The 15,168-nt window shown below is 36.9% G+C and overlaps 1 non-coding gene across 1 annotated transcript; it reads right to left on the minus strand.

Moving 5' to 3' along the window:
- Positions 1–8,761: 8,761 nt before the first annotated feature.
- On the minus strand, positions 8,762–8,867 carry LOC121209311 (small nucleolar RNA R71). The gene has a single exon (XR_005904428.1). It is a non-coding gene; the product is annotated as a small nucleolar RNA R71 (small nucleolar RNA).
- Between the last annotated feature and the right edge of the window lie 6,301 nt (positions 8,868–15,168).

A 15,168-nucleotide genomic window follows, 5' to 3' on the forward strand; every position in this document is an offset into this window, starting at 1 on the left:
ATTAACCATTCCAATGGCTAATTGTTACCAAAAATTTCCATACCTCTCAATGAAAAACATACAAAACGATTATAATGCTATGCTCAAAGTATATATAAGCCATTTTCGCATGGCTATCCAAATTTATACAAAACCAAAGGGTACATGACCAACAACAACAAGGGTAGTCCTATACATGCCATTTTTAGAGTTCAACCAAAAGTGTACCAAAAGGGATTTGATAGTGTGGACGAATTCGACTTTGACAATCCCGAGTCCGATAGCTGACGAACCAAAATCTATAAAACAGAGATTCAAAGAACGGAGTAAGCATTTAATGCTTAGTAAGTTTTGAGCAATGAAATTAGGCACAACTGAAGTATAGCATTCATATAACTAAACGGATAATTTCATATACACATATTCTCAAAAATCAGCCCTACTTCACATTTCCAACCCTCATATTCACACATAAGGGATCAACTTAACCAAAGGCCGGAAGCTCATTAATTGACTGAGCGAATAATATTTAAAAGGAATTAACTACTCCAATGCATATACGAAACGTACCTCATCGTTGGGATTTTACGAGCGTATTAATTGAAATTATTACAGCAAGATCGCTCATTCCCAAACCAAGTACCTTCGGAATTTAGCCGGATATAGCTACTTGCTCAAATGCCTTCAGGACTTAGCCCGGTTATAGTAACTCACACAAATGCCTTCGGGACTTAGCCCGGATATAGTAACTCGTACAAATGCCTTCAAGACTTAGCCCGGTTATAGTAACTCGCACAAATGCCTTCGGGCTTAGCCCAGAATTAGTCACTGGCACAAATGCCTTCGGGACTTAGCCTGGTTATCATCCGAATATCCATGCACATATCAATAAATCATGACACATCTATATTTCATTTTCATAACTAGAATTCAAACACAAGTCACTTATCAAGCATTATCATTTTCGGCTCAATAGTTACATACAAAGAGCATGATTTTGATTTACTTAAAACATGATCTAATCGAATCATAATCTAAGATCCATTACTCAAAAACTTACCTCGGATGTTGTCGAACGATTTCGGCGGCTATTCGATCACTTTTTTCTTTCCCTTATCCAACTTTGGTCCTCTAAGCTCTTGAGCTAATTCAAACAAATTTAACTTATTAAAGTCTCATTATGCTAGCTTATGGCCGAATATGACAAGGAGTTTGATAGGTCATATGGCCACCTTTAGCTCAAATACAAAATGGTCATACGCATTTTTAATCACATTGAGCAATTTAATACAATTAATCTAACATTTCCTCATGTGCACCTTTATGACCGAATACACACATCATTAACCTAATATCAATTAACTAAGCACTTTAACAAATTCTCCTTGAGCCGATTATCTAAGTCAAGATAGATTCATTATTATGCTCGCCTATAACCGAATACATGCAACACCAATCTATCTCATGTGGCCGAATATGCATGTCTATGTTGAGGCCAATTATATGCTTAATACTTCCTACAAATATGGTTACTTGTATTGACTACATACCATTTTGTTTCAAGTTCAAAACTCGGCTAATACACATATATACACTAGCAATCAAATACTAACATTTGCACTTCACCTTACTACCATTTTTCATCCAAATAACATGAACAACAACCATATTTCTCTTCTACTTCCTACCATGGTCGAATGCATCAAGACACCATACCATTTCAATTTTGGTCATGGGTTAAACATAGAGCTTAATGTCTAACTCAAAAATGCTAAAAAGAAAATCCAAGAGTCATCAATCCACCATCACATGTATCATTACAAAGCTTCACATTTAGCATGCAAATGACATCAATACAAATCCACCTTAGCCGAAACTTAACTCATCTTCATGCCTCATCACCACAACATCAAACACCAACCAAGAAGACAACACCCATGGCCGAATATCATCTCCATCACTTAGCAAAAATTTAAACCATGGGCTAGGTAGAACTCAAGCTAACAACTAAAAACATGCATGAATCTCATGGAACAACATCAAACATACCTCCTCCTAAACACCAACCAACCGAACATGAAGCAAGAAAATCCTCTTCTTCTTCCTTCCTTAAGTCACAGCAATGGAGGAGTAGCCTAGCTCATTTTTTTTTCTTTTTCTCTTTCTCCTCCTACTAACCACTATTATTTTATTACCCATGCTCCTTATTTTATCATTCCTCCCATAAAACACTAACATAACATGTTTATGACATGTTTTACCCATCACATTTTGTCCACCCTCATTGTCATGGCCGGGCACTACCAATTAAGTGGGGAAATTGACATGCAAGTCCACCCTTTTTATTACATGCACTAATAGATCCTTATAGATTAACCTATCACATTTCAAAAGTGTCACACATAAGTCCTATTAACTAAATTCACATGCAATTAACTAAATAGAAGCTTAAAACTTTCACACATTCATATTCACATATTTTAGACAATAATTATCATATTTAAATAATTTGGTGACTCGGTTTAGCGGTCCCGAAACCGCTTTCCGACTAGGGTCACTTTAGGGCTGTCACAGAAGTGATCCTTCTTTGTGGTCGCATTCAATTTGTGATAATCCGTACAAATTCACCATCCTGTGGGAATGCGTGTAGGAATTAATTCTTATCGTTGCGAACCACAGTGATGCCACTCTTTTTAGGTACGCATTACACTGAACTTACCCAATTGCTATCAGAAATCGGCTAAATAATTCCAACATCAAGCCATTTTACATCTTGAAAACTTCCTTCATCTTCTCATTTAATCTTCTTTGATGCTCAATTGATTACTTGTCTTTATATTCCAACTTGATCTTGTGCATGTAAAAAGAAAGGCTAATGCTTTGAATATCAACAATACTCCAAGCAATAGCTCGTTTATGTTGCTTGAGAATATGGACCAATTTGTCTTCTTGAGTTACATTAATTATTGTAGAGACAATAATTGGGAGAGTATTGTGATCACCCAAAAAGACATATTTAAGATGACGAGGTAGTAGTTTCAATTCCAGAGTAGGAGCTTCTTTAGTAAATGGTTTGAATTTCTATTGGCTAGGTCTAAGGATTCAATCTGTCATCCATGCTTGAGATCAAGATTATTAGCTTCAACCATGCTGTCACAATCGTCTAAGGATCCGGCATTAGATGTCACTACAAACTCTTCGGAAAGTACTGTGCTTTGGTCATTGAATTCTTCCTCAATGAGATCATTTAACACATCGACATTATGGCATTTTTCTTTGTCCTTGCATTGAATAGATTCAAAAACACTGAAGGTAACTTGCTCATCATTATGTCGCATAGTTAGTTCACCTCTGTAAACATCAATAATAGTTCGGCTGGTTGCTAAAAATGGTTGTCCCAAGATTATGGGAACCTTCTTGTTTGCCTCGCAGTCAAGTATGATAAAATTAACTGGAAAAATGTATTTATTCACATGAACTAAGGCATCTTTGATTTGCCCTTTAGGTTGAACCAATGATCGAACGGCTAGTTGTAATATCACTATAGTAGATTTCATGTGACCAATTCCCAAATTTCTGAAAACAGATAGTGGCATTAGGTTAATGCAAGCTCCCAAGTTGCAAAAAACCTTGCCCAAATAATGTTTGCCAATTGAACATGGGATGGTAAAACTTCAAGGATCTTTCAATTTAGGGGGCAACTTGTTTGTCAAAACAACACTACAGCATTTTATGAGTGCAATAGTTTCAAAATCAGTGAGCTTCTTCTTCTTGGACAAGAGGTCTTTCATAAATTTCCCATAAACCAAAATTTGTACCAGAGCGTCTACTAAAGGAATGTTGATCTACAGTTGCTTTTGTGTGTCCAGGAACTGCTGATGTTGCTTGTCATACTTATTCTTCTTGAATCTTTGTGAGAAAGGTAAATGTAGAGATACATCTACTTTCACTGACATCTTTGATTGCGTTGATAGTTTTGAAGGTCGAACATTAGGCATATCAGTGACAATTTGTGGAACTTCTTTATCTAATGCATCGACAAACTCCTCAGATTCAACCTTTTCACCAGTGATCACTCCATCCATATCTTGAGGTGCTACAATAGAGTCTATAAATGGTTCACCAATTTATTTACCACCCCTAAGAGTGATAGCCTTACAATGTTCTTTCCCCTCGGACTGCGATTTTCTGTGTCACTAGGTAATAAGCCTGGTGGTCGAGTATTCAGATTTGAAGCGAGTTGTCTTAATTGTGCTTCTAATGCTCGAATAGAAGATGAATTCCTTTGTACGATAGCTTCCGTGCGAGTAATATGCTCCCGCTTTAACGCCTCAATAGTTGTTAACGGGTCAAAAGTAGAAGCTTGAGTGTACGATTTCTGTCGATGTCCTTGAACATGCTGATTCGATATTGAAGAGTATTTTGACTGCATCAAGTTTTAGTGTGGACGTGTCTGGCTTATTGTGGATGCATTTGAGTTTGCTGATTGTAGTCCTGCTGTTGTTGATTGCAATTTCCTTATCTTGGATTATAATTACACTGAGTAGATGTATTCTCATATCTGAATGTTGCAACATTTTGTCTAGTATTCTGAGTTCTCCAAAACTGTTGATTGTGTGCAGAGCTGTTGTAAGAGTTACCATAAGAATTGTTACAGATATTACTAATTTAACAGGCATTCTCTGCATGTTGCGGACAATTTTCATAGCTATGGTTGTCACTACAAATCTCACAACAAAAAGTAGGAACATCAACTTGCTAAACGAATTTTATAGGTGCAACGCCTCTAGTCCATTGCATATTTTTAATCATGTTTGTGAGAGAAGAAACTTGAGCACTTAGTACAGTTATTGCATCCAATTCAATAACTCCTGGAGTAGTTTTTGCTTGTGTAGCTCTAGAGATCGGGTATTGATAATCATTTTGAGCAATTCTCTTAAGAATTCTCACAGCATCATTATAAGTACAATCCAATAGAGGTCCATTTGCTGATGTGTTGACAAGATTCCTTGTATGTGAATTCAGTCTATTATAAAAAATCTCAATATGTGTTTTTGGTTGAATGTCGTGCATGGGACAATGTCAAAATAAAGATTTATAATGTTCCAATATGGTGTGAATCATTTTGGGTTATTGAGAATCGTTTTCGGGATGGTAATATGGTGATTTCTTGTGTAGGAGTTGTTTAAGGAGATCAAAACTTGTCTTCTAGCGTGTAGTGTGTTTGGGCTATCGTATTTGTTTTGGTAAGTGATAGAACATTCGTTTGGGGTAGTTTCTCAAGTATGTCGTTTAGGATTTTAAATAGTTTGGTTCTTTGATATTTTGAATTGATTGATTTTTTGGTGTTGTTCTTAGGTTTCAAAAGTCTTGAGATTGTTTTACAGCAAAAACGAACTAGGTATGTTCCCAAAATGTAGAAAATCAAACTTCGATGAAAGCTGAAAACGCTTTCTTTCGACGCCACACAGACGTGTGCCTGGCCGAGTGCGAGACACAGTCGTGTGTTTGACGAAGGCTTGGATGTGAGCAAGACACGGCTGTGTGGAGGTGTGGGTGTGGCTGTAAGGGCCATACGGGGTAGGCCAAGTAGGGTGTGTGGGCCACATGAGTGTGCCACACGGGTGTTTGGGTTCTGGGCTAGGCCATGTGGACCACACGAGAAAGGCGAATTCGAGCGTGTGGGCCACATGGGCGTGTGAGCCCATACGGACGTGTGGACCCATAATTCTAAAATTTTCCCTAGGGTCTCACGGGTCGCTCCGATTGGCTATGGGCCTACCGTAGGGTCGATAAGGGCTAACCAAACCTTAAACTCTGATGGTCTACTTTGAGTAGGACATTGTTACACATGTTTGACTATTCTGTTAAATATATAAGTTATCTATATTTAAACATGTTAAGCATGATTTTTCTGTATTCTGTTTATATGTTTAGGGTGGGAATTGTATAGATGGAGGAAGTGATCTGTATGGCGACCTTCGCCTATATTCTAGTAGCTTAACTGCACATTATCTGTTATGTGTTGTAATGACACTATATGGTGTGTAGGGATGGATGGGTGTTTTTAACACTACGTGGTGTGATGAGATGGTCAGAGTTGATGTGTAGAGGATGAGGGTAGGATTCTGTATATCTGTTCTGCATATCTGATTCTATTATCTATATCTGTAAAGGACCTAAGTCCAAATCTAAATTTGGCTGTATATGTGATTTTTGTATGTATGTTATGTCTATTTTTGTTGGGTTACACATTGAGTTTATAAAAACTCACATTTGCTTGTTTGTTCTGTACAGGTAATCCACAGACTTAGGTGGATCGGTGCAGTGGAGTCTCATGGTGACCACTAGACTATGAACTGTTTTTAAATAAAGGTTTTTATTTAATTAAGGACTATTTCTGGGAGTTTTGTAATTAATAAACTCTCTGGACTATTTAGTTTTATTTTGGATTTGGGTATTCGATTTAACACTTTATTTGAGATGATTAGCTAAAAACATGGTCTTTACTAAAATTAAGGTTTTTCGAAAACACAAACTGAATTTTCAAATATAACGATTTCTATGACTTCCACTATAAATTATGTTTTGATAAATGAATTAATTAAATGACGCTTTCGGTAAAATTTTGGGCTTCAAAACTGTGTTTCAAAAATAATTGGTTTTCAAATGATTTAGATCACTTTGAACTGCACTGGTCGAACCAAATTGAGTGAACCAAATCAGCCACTAATTGGGCAGCCCAGAACCGTCCATATGCTGACCCAAATCAGCATTTTAGCTGATTAAATATTCTTGCAAAAAGGCCCTTGAAAGACTTCCAAATTTCATTCAAACCCTACCTTTAATTGTGACTTTGTAGATTTACCCTAGGCTATTTTTAGCAAAGTAGAAAGTCTCAACTTTTTCCAAGTAGATGGCCGGCCATAGGGGGGATCTTTGGATGCTGAAATTTGCTATTTTTAACAGCCAAAATCAGCTATAAAATCCACCCCTTGCTTATCATTCAAACCATCCCTCAATCCCACAACATTATCTCATTCTATCTCACTTTTCTCTCCATTTTTTCATCCCATTTCCCTTTTTGTTCAAGTGCCGATTTCTTCACTTGAGAAAGAGGCTCTTATCAGCCATTTTGGAGCAGCAATTAGGTGTTCATAAGCTACCTTGATAGCCGAGGGCAACGAAGAACGAAGAACGGAGGAACTAGTCAAGCCACGGAGAAACACCAGATTTGTTTCTTATTCCCTATCTCTTTAATTTTTGTTGTTGTTTTGACGAACATTTTTATGAATATTTATGCTATTGAAATGGTTATTTTAATCAATTTAGCTTAAATTAAGTTTTTGTTGGGTTGATTATATTCTGCCTGCTTGAATTGATAAAATGATGTTTATGCTGTTATAAGCCTTGGTAAATTACTTGGTTAAGTAAAATCATGCCTAAGTTATTTATGCAATATAATTGTTAAATAACTAATGAATTAATTATTAAATCGTATTGAAATTATAATTAATAGACACAATGCTTAAGCAGTGCATATTTATTCTTCTAAGGTAGTTGAAGTTTAAATTAGCATTGTATTTGGCGATACATATGCCTTGCATAACTTGCAAGATTTTTGTGATTAAACTGTTTCAAGGTAGAAATACCCTGTTACCTCACTTAATCTTTTATATGCTTGTGAGGATTAATTAACCACTTGGATTGACATTGAAAAATGTTCAAGAGATTGATTAATTTAATAAGTATGTATGAGTAGTAGTTAGCAAATTACTGAGTTGCAGTGAATTTATTTGTAGCAATATAAACATAAGTTTAATAATTCTAAGTTAAAGAAATGTAACTAATCCAACACAAGTATGTTATCTTGACTAAATCTTATTTGAAATTGTGCATTAGAACTCCTTTATTTTATTTTAATTATTTACTTAGTTTTCAAATAGTTTTTGACCTTCTTTTAAAACCAAATTATTTTTACCTTGCCAAAGTGTTTTACAATTAATTTCATAAATAATTCTTTTTACAGTCCATGTGGGTACGATAACTCGAATTTTACTTGTCACTTTATTACTTGTTGCGATTGTGTACACTTGCACATTTTCCGTCGTTCCAAGTTTTTGGCACCGTTCCGGGAACTATTTTAAAAAAGCCATTGTTTGTGAATTTGTTAGTTTTACATTTTGGTTTATTTTCCTATTTAAATTTTTACTTACTTAATTTTTTTGTGATTATTACAACTGTTTATGAATATTGACCAGATTATTGTCTTACTCCCTGTAGACCCTGAGATAGAACAAACCTTTCGACAGCGAAGAAGACAAGCGAACCAGAGAAGGACTGAAGGAATGAATTTCGAGAATATGAATCAAGGAAATGGAACAAACCTTGCTCAAAATCCTATCCTTATTGCTGATGATAGGGATAAAGCCTTAAGACAATATGCTGTGCCAGTGTTTAATGATCTTAATCCAGGTATCAGGAGACCCGAAACAATTCGAGCTGAAGCTAGTCATGTTCCAGATGCTTCAGACATTGGGCCAATTCAGTGGAATGCCTGTCGAAGATACTCATCTTCATTTAAGACTATTTATGGAGGTGAGTGACTCTTTAAAATTAGCCAGAGTACCCGAAGATGCATTACGATTGAAGCTGTTCCCGTAATTACTAAGGGATAGAGCTCGAGCCTGGTTGAACTCATTGCCACCAAACTCAATTTCCCCATGGCAAGAGTTAGCTGAAAGATTCCTCATGAAGTATTTCCCGCCAAGCAAGAAAACTTAGTTGAGGAACAAGATCACTGCCTTCCAATAAATGGATGATGAGTCCTTGCATGAGGCATGGGAACGATACAAAAAATTATTAAGGAAATGCCCTAATCACGGAATCCTACATTGCATCCAACTTGAGACATTTTATAATGGTTTTAATGCTCACACGAGGATGGTAGTGGACGCCTTCGCTAATGGTGTTCTTCTTTCTAAGTCTTACAATGAGGCTTACGAAATCATCGAGAGAATCGCCAGTAACAAGTATCAATGGCCAACCAATCGAGCCGTGTCAGGAAGACGAGTCGCTGGAATACATGAAGTGGACGCTCTTACTTCACTCGCATCTGAGGTATCTTTAATATCCTCAGTGCTTAAGAATCTTACCACTAATGGGTCTAACAGTTTTACAGCCTAACCACCTCACCAATTTGAGAGTATAGCCTGTGTTTATTGTGGGGAAGGACATTTGTTCGAAGAATGTCCATCGAACCCCGAATCCGTATATTACATGGGTAACCAGAACCAAAATCGAGGAGGGCAAGGAATGCAATCCAACTTCTTTAACCCATTGTGGCAAAACCACTCGAATTTTTCTTGGAGTAACCAAAGGGCTGGAACCAATAACAACTACGCACAACCTAGACTGACCCAGCCATCTAGTTTTCCCCAACAAGTTCAAAAACTAGTTCAAGCTAAGTCATCCAATAGCTTAGAGAATCCACTGAAGGCTTACATGGCGAAGAATGATGCCTTAATTCAAAGCCAAGCAGCTACATTGAAGAACTTGGAGAACCAGATAGGCTAGCTTGCAACCAAACTCAGAAACCAACCACAAGTTGCTTTACCTAGTGATACGAAGAATCCAAGAAACCCGGGGAAAGAACATTGAAAATCATTAACATTGAGGAGCGAAAAGATAGTAGAGCCCAACACCATTGAAGCTAAAAAGGAGCCAGCTGACACTCAAGGCTCAGAGGAAGTTCAATCGAGTGCTGAAATTCCAGTTTCACCAGAATCAGAACCTGCAAAATCAGATAAGGTAAACTCAGAACCACCTAATTCTGATCAGTTAACAACTGCGTTAGATGCAGAATTGCCACCAAAGACTTCAGAAGCAGAAAGAGGAAATTCAATTCAAGAAGTTCCTTGATGTACTCAAGTAACTTCATATCAACATCCCGTTGGTAGAAGCACTTGAACCAATGCTGAACTACATTAAGTTTATGAAAGATGTCCTGTCCAAGAAGCGAAGGCTTAGAGAATTTGTGACAGTAGCTCTGACAAAGGAATGCAGCGCATATCTTCAAGACAAACTACCCCAAAAGCTAAAGGGTCGTGGATGTTTCACCATACCTTACAACATTTGAGCAACATATTGTGGTAAGGCACTATGTGACTTAGGTGCAAGTATAAACTTGATGCCTATGTCAATATTTAGAAAGTTGGGGATAGGTGAAGTTAGACCTACTACGGTTACACTTCAACTAGCAGATTGACACTTAGCACATCAAGAAAGAAAAATTGAGGATGTATTGGTACGTATAGATAAATTCATCTTTCCTGTTAACTTTGTGATTCTAGATTTTGAAGCAAACAAAGAAGTAACAAATATCCTAGGAAGACCATTCTTAGCAACCGGAAGGACCCTTATTGATGTGCAAAAGGGCGAGCTTACGATGCGTGTTCAGGATGATTAGGTAACATTTAATGTTTTTAAGTCTATGCGATTTCCTGACGTGATTGATGATTGTTCTGTAGTATCTGACTTAGAGGATTTAATAGTGGAAAAGGAACTCAACTCTATTAAGGATCCACTGGAAAGAATTTTGACATCGGACCCTCCAAATGATAAGAAGAGGATGAGTACCTAGCTTTGCTGTAGGCTAATCAAAGGGGATTTAATTCGCAATCCCATTTTGAATCTTTAGAGTTAGAGAAGAGGGAGTATGCCCAACCAAAAGCGTTAATCAAGGAACCACCTAAATTAGAACTCAAGGTATTACCTTCACATTTAAAATACGTTTATTTAGTTAATGCTTTTACTTTGCCTGTAATTGTTTCAGCAGAATTGACTATTCAGCAAAAAGAGAAACTTATCTTAGTCTTGAAATAATTTAAGAAGGCTATCGGATGGACCATAACCGATATTCACAGTATTAGTCCATCTGTATGCATGCACAAGATTATCCTGAAAGATGGAGAAAATGGGAAGATTGATAGACAACAAAGACTGAACCCCATAATGAAGGATATGGTGAAAAAGGAGATTATCAAGTGGTTAGATGCGGGTATCATTCATCCCATCTTAGACAGTTCATAGGTAAGTTCGATCCAGTGCGTGCCAAAGAAGGGAGGTATCACGGTTGTAGAGAATGAGAATAACGAGTTGAGACCAACAAGAACAGTTACGGGATGAAAGATTTGCATCGATTACCGAAAGCTGAACAAGGCGACTAGGAAAGATCACTTTCCTTTGCCGTTCTTGGACCAGATGCTGGATAGACTATGGGGCAAGACTATTACTGTTTTCTTGATGGATACTCAGGGTATAATTAGATTACAGTAGCACTAGAAGATCAAAACAAGACGACGTTCACCTGCCCATACGGTACATTTGCATTTAGACGCATGCCATTTGGTTTATGTAATGCACCTACTACATTTCAAAGATGTATGATGTCTATTTTTACTGACATGGTTGAGAAGTACTTGGAAGTTTTTATGGAGGACTTTTCAGTATTCAGAGATACTTACGATGATTGCTTAGCCAATCTAGCTAAGGTACTAAGGCGATGAGAAGAAAGGAATCTCGTTCTTAATTGGTAGAAGTGCCATTTCATAGTACGAGAAGGAATTGTTCTAGGCATCAAATAATGAGAAATGGGATCGAGGTAGATAAAGAAAAGGTAGACGTTATTGAAAAGCTTCCACCACCAGCATCTGTAAAAGGTGTTAGGAGCTTTTTGGGCCACCCCGATTTCTATCGAAGATTTGTTAAGGACTTCTCCAAAATTGCTAAACCCTTATGCAAATTATTGGAGAAGGACAAGACGTTTAAGTTCGATGATGAATGCTTAAGAGCTTTCAAGGATTTGAAGATTCGATTAGTTACGACACCCATAATCGTCCCACCAGACTGGGATTTTTCATTTAAATTGATGTGTTACGCAAGCGATTTCGTGATAGAAGCTGTCATAGGCCAGCGAAGGAACAAAGTTTTTCATCCCATCTACTATGCAAGTCGGACTTTTACAAGAGCTCAATTGAACTATACAGCAACAGAAAAAGAGTTACTTGCTACTGTATTTGCTTTTGACAAGTTTTGATCTTATCTTGTAGGTACTAAAGTGACTGTCTATATAAACCACTCGGCAATTAAGTACTTACTTGCCAAGAAAGATGCTAAGCCGAGACTAATCTGGTGGGTGCTTCTACTTCAAGAGTTCAATCTTGAAATTCAAGATCGAAAGGGAGTATAAAACCAAGTAGCAGATCACTTGTCCAAATTAGAGCCGCAAGAAGGGGATTCTCCTATTATACCAATTCAGGAAACGTTTCTAGATGAACACATACTGAAGGTAAGTCATGTCCATAATACCCCTTGGTTTACTGATATTGCTAACTATTTAGCTTGTGGTTTGATGCCAATTGATAAGACATATCAACAAAGGAGAAAGTTTATTCACGATGTGAAGTACTATTTCTGGGAAGAGCTTTATTTGTTTAAAAAGTGCACAAATCAGATGATTAGGAGATGCATGGAAGAAGATGAAGTACAAAAGATTTTATACCATTGTCACTCAGCTTCGAGTGGGGGACACTTCGGTACTCGTATGGCGGCCAAAGTATTGCAAGCTGGATTTTTTTGGCCAACACTATTCAAGGATGCATATGCATATGTAAAGAGTTGTGACCGATGTCAAAGGGTCGAAAATGTCACCAACAGAAATGAGATGCCTCAAACAAACATCATTGAGGTAGAATTATTCGATGTATGGGGTATCAACTTTCTTGGTCCTTTCCCTCATTCTTTTGGTCACAAGTATATATTGGTAGCATTAGACTATGTGCCCAAGTGGGTCGAGGCTAAAGCTTATCCGACAAACGATGCGAAGGTTGTAACGAAGTTCTTGCAGAAACACGTGTTCACAAGGTTTGGAACCCCAAGAGCTATCATTAGTGATTAAGGGTCCCATTTTGTGAACAAGTGGTTAAAATGGTTATTAGACAAGCACGGAGTGAAACACAAGGTTGCAATAGCTTACCATCCGCAGACGAATGGGCAAGCTGAACTGGCAAATAAGGAGATCAAACGCATACTTGAGAAGGTAGTTTGCCCGAACCTACGAAATTGGTCCAAAAGGCTGGATGATGCTTTGTAGGCTTACAGAACAGCATACAAGAAACCTTTAGGGATGTCACCTTACAGGTTGGTCTTTGGGAAAGCATATCATCTACCATTGGAGTTAGAGCACAAAACTTACTAGGCTCTTCAACAGCTTAATTTGGATCCTAAGGTCGCGAAAGAGAAATGGATTTTCCAACTTAATGAGTTAGAAGAGTTTCGAATGTTCTCATATGAAAATGCCAAATTACTTAAAGAAAGACTCAAGAAATGGCATGACAAACACATTCGAGTTCGAGAATTTGAAGCAGGTCAGCAAGTCTTGTTGTTCAATTCTAGATTAAGGTTCTTTCCAGGTAAGTTAAAATCACATTGGTTCGATCGATTTACGATTCATCAAGTCTATCCATATGGAGTTGTTGAACTCCAAGGTAAGGGAGGTAATTTCCGAGTTAATGCTCAAAGCCTGAAACATTATTAGGGAGATAAAATTGAATAGGATAAAATCTCGTTCATTTTATCAAATACTTAATTTCTCATCTTTATTTTTGAATAAATGACTTAGGGTATATTTTCGGGTATAGTATGTTTAAATAAATTCTGTCTAGGAGGTTGGAACTTAAGCGGGACCACTTGTGACCCCTCCAATCTTTCTTGGGAATTTATTTTGACATAATTTCCTAAGAAATTATTCCCTAAATGGAAAAATAAATTTTTAGTTTTTCAAATAAAAGGGTTAATTTTAATCCACGTTTTAATTTGCAACTCAACTTTAAATTTTCATTAAGTCTAGGGACTTAATTGAATTTTTTGTAAAATTTGATTGCTCTTTTTGTAAATAATAAAAACTAGGTGCTTCTCCTTATAAATATTTTCAAAAAGCATCTAGAATAAGTATTTTTAATATTATTTATTAATTTGATAAACCTTAATATATAATTATTTTTATTATAATTTATATATTAATTTTTATCAACTTATCTTAAAATTAGGATTAATTGTATTTTTATTATATTTTATGGTTACCTTAATAAATTAATGGCAATTGATAATTTCATATACATATATTTAATTATTAATTGTTGTTAAACTTTGAATAGAATTAGAACTTAGGATTTTTTTTTCATTAAAATTTTCTAAGAAATCTACTACAAATCTTATTTTTCCATCTATAAATACCAACAACCTTTCTCCCTCCATTCATTCATCTTCAAAACCCCAAAACACCAAACCCCTAAGTGCCGTAAGCCTAGCCTAGCTAACTGACCAGTACATGCCCAGCAGACCGCCGCACATTTAGCTTCATTGCGTGCCTATTGGTCCAGCCTCAGCTTGCGCCAAGCGCTCATCCGCGTGCGCCTGCTGCTCCTGCCCAGTAGCTGTCCAGGCCGAGTTCTGCACCAGGCTTCCATCCATGCACACCTATTGCTCCAGGCCACAATGCACGAATGCCCAGTGCTTTAATGCCCACGCCAGGCCTGCTGCCGAAGGCTCCTTGCTGCATTGCTACTCCCACACGCACAATCCGTCCAAGCACCTAGCCACCTTGCACACTAAGCCCTTTAGCCAAGCCTTCCAACCCTTCTTTTAAATTGCCATCATTTTCTTCATCATTATTATTATTATTACTTTTAAGAGTTCTTATATTTTTACAAAAAAAGGTGGTAAGACCTAATTTTCTCTTAATTTTTAATTTTTTTCAATTAGTTAATTTTTTCAATTAATTGAATTATTAATAATTTTTATTAAATTTTTGAGAAAATAACTTTTCCATTTATGATTAGGTTAAACATGCCTCGCAAGAGAACTTGTGCTTTTGCTCAATTTGATGAAACACAAAACAAGTTCCACTATGAAGAAGCCAAAGTTAGATATGAAAGTATCTTCAAAAATCAACAGATGCATCTAGAGAAAGGCTTTACATTAAAGGAAAGCAACTACAGAGACTTTATGGCACGTATCTATCAAGTTACTGAAACCCTCAATTGGGAACTGTAGAGACCTAGTGTGGATGAGGAGCTAGTTCGTGAGTTCTATGAGGATTTTTCTTCAAGCGAGATGACAGAAGTTCCA

This window comes from Gossypium hirsutum, chromosome A10 (genome assembly GCF_007990345.1).
Source record: "Gossypium hirsutum isolate 1008001.06 chromosome A10, Gossypium_hirsutum_v2.1, whole genome shotgun sequence".
NCBI classification, from domain to species: domain Eukaryota; kingdom Viridiplantae; phylum Streptophyta; class Magnoliopsida; order Malvales; family Malvaceae; genus Gossypium; species Gossypium hirsutum.